Here is a 3,012-nt window from a genome sequence, read left to right on the forward strand (position 1 = left end):
TTTTTTTTCTTTTTCTTCTTTTCTTTAATATTGTATTTTTGAAAATCCAACCTCTACTCTAGAATTTTAATCTTTGCTTTTTGGTATTTGTTATCAATTTTGTACCCTTAAGAACCCAGTCTTCAGTACCTATTTTTACTTGGCAGCGAGATTACTAGCTTGACTGCTCTCTCCCCCTTTGGACTTTCTCTCCACTAGGTCGCCTCTGTCTCCTCCCTCCCCCTTCTCTTCTCTACCCAATTCTCTGAATCTCTGTGTATTCCAGACAGTGGAGGACACTTAAGGAACTGATTACTGGCTGGATCTGTCTCTCTCCTTTTCATTCCCCCCTTTTATCCTCCTGCCCAGGTCTGTCTCCTTCCTCCCTCTTCTCTTCTCTGTATAACTCCATGAACATCTCTGAGTGGTCCAGACTGTGGAGTGCACATAAGGAAGTGATTACTGGCTAGCTTGCTCTCTCCTCTTTTGATTCCACTTCATCTCATTCAGGTCACCTCTAACTCCCTCCTCCCTCTTCTCTTCTCCATGTAACTCTGTGAACCTCTCTGGGTGTCCCTCACTGTGGAGAAACATTTCATCTTTAACCTAGATGTTTTATCAAAGGTGCTTTATAGAAGGAGAAGTCTTGAGACTACTGTAAAAATAAGACTGAAAACCACAAGCAGGAGGCTTAAGTCCAAATCCTGAGAACATCATAGAACACCTGACTCCAGGGAACATTAAGCAACAGGAGCTTATCAAACGCCTCCATACCTACACTGAAACCAAGCACCACCCAAGGGCCAACAAGTTCCAGAGCAAGACATACCACGCAAATTCTCCAGCAACACAGGAACACAGCTCTGAGCTTCAATATACAGGCTGCCCAAAGTTACTCCGAAACCATTGACATCTCATAACTTGTTACTAGACACTTCATTGCACTCCAGAGAGAAGAAATCCAGCTACACCCACCAGAACACCGACACAAGCTTCCCTAACCAAGAAACCTTGACAAGCCACCGATACAACCCTACCCACAGTGATGAAACTCCAAAATAAAGAGAACTCCACAAACTGCCAGAATACAGAAAGGCCACCCCAAACTCAGCAATTTAAACAAGATGAAGAGACAGAGGAATACCCAACAGGTAGAGGAACAGGATAAATGCCCACCAAACCAAACAAAAGAGGAAGAGATAGGGAATCTACCTGATAAAGAATTCCAAATAATGATAGTGAAAATGATCCAAAATCTTGAAATAAAACTGGAATCATAGATAAAGAGCCTGGAGGCAAGGATTAAGAAAATGCAAGAAAGGTTTAACAAGGACCTAAAAGAAATTAAAAAGAGTCAATATATAGTGAATAATGCAATAAATGAGATCAAAAACATTCTGGAGGCAGCAAATAGTAGAATAACGGAGGCAGAAGATAGGATTAATGAAATAGAAGATAGACTGGTAGAAATAAATCAATCAGAGAGGAAAAAAGAAAAACGAATTAAAAGAAATGAGGACAATCTCAGAGACCTCCAGGACAATATTAAATGCTACGACATTCGAATCATAGGAGTCCCAGAAGAAGAAGACAAAAAGAAAGACCATGAGAAAATACATGAGGAGATAATAGCTGAAAACTTCCCTAAAATGGGGAAGGAAATAATCACCCAAGTCCAAGAAACCCAGAGAGTCCCAAACAGGATAAACCCAAGGCAAAACACCCCAAGACACATATTAATCAAATTAACAAAGAACAAATATTAAAAGCAGCAAGGAAAAAACAACAAGTAACACATAAGGAGATTCCCATAAGGATAACAGCTGATCTTTCAATAGAAACTCTTCAGGCCAGGAGGGAATGGCAAGACATATTTAAAGTGATGAAAGAAAATAACCTACAGCCCAGATTACTGTACCCAGCAAAGATCTCATTCAAATATGAAGGAGAAATCAAAAGCTTTACAGACAAGCAAAAGCTGAGAGAATTCAGCACCACCAAACCAGCTCTCCAACAAATGCTAAAGGATATTCTCTAGACAAGAGACACAAAAACGGTGTATAAACTCAAACCCAAAACAATAAAGCAAATGGCAATGGGATCATACTTATCAATAATTACCTTAAACGTAAATGGGTTGAATGCCTCAACCAAAAGACAAAGACTGGCTGAATGGATACAAAAACAAGACCGCTACATATGCTGCCTACAAGAGACCCACCTCAAAACAGGGGACACATACAGACTGAAAGTGAAGGCCTGGAAAAAGATTTTCCATGCAAATAGAGATCAAAAGAAAGCAGGAGTAGCAGTACTCATATCAGATAAAATAGACTTTAAAACAAAGGCTGTAAAAGAGACAAAGAAGGATACTACATAATGATCAAAGGATAAATCCAAGAAGACGATATAACAATTACAAATATATATGCACCCAACATAGGAGCACCACAATATGTAAGACAAATGTTAACAAGTATGAAAGGGGAAATTAACAATAACACAATAGTGGGAGACTTTAATACCCCATTCACACCTACGGATAGATCAACTAAACAGAAAATTAACAAAGAAACACAAACTTTAAACGATACAATAGACCAGTTAGACCTAATTGATATCTAGAGGACATTTCATCCCAAAACAATGAATTTCACCTTTTTCTCAAGCGCACATGGAACCTTCTCCAGGATAGATCACATCCTGGGCCATAAATCGAGCCTTGGTAAATTCAAAAAAATTGAAATCATTCCAAGCATCTTTTCTGACCACAATGCAGTAAGATTAGATCTCAATTACAGGAGGAAAAACTATTAAAAATTCCAACATGTGGAGGCTGAACAACACGCTGCTGAATGACCAACAAATCACAGAAGAAATCAAAAAAGAAATCAAAATTTGCATAAAAACGAATGAAAATGAAAACACAACAACCCAAAACCTATGGGACACTGTAAAAGCAGTGCTAAGGGGAAAGTTCACAGCAATACAGGCATACCTCAAGAAACAAAAAAAAAGTCAAATAAAGAACCT

Source organism: Bison bison, unplaced genomic scaffold (genome assembly GCF_000754665.1).
Source record: "Bison bison bison isolate TAMUID 2011002044 unplaced genomic scaffold, Bison_UMD1.0 scf7180017864263, whole genome shotgun sequence".
In the NCBI taxonomy this organism is placed as follows: Eukaryota; Metazoa; Chordata; class Mammalia; order Artiodactyla; family Bovidae; genus Bison; species Bison bison.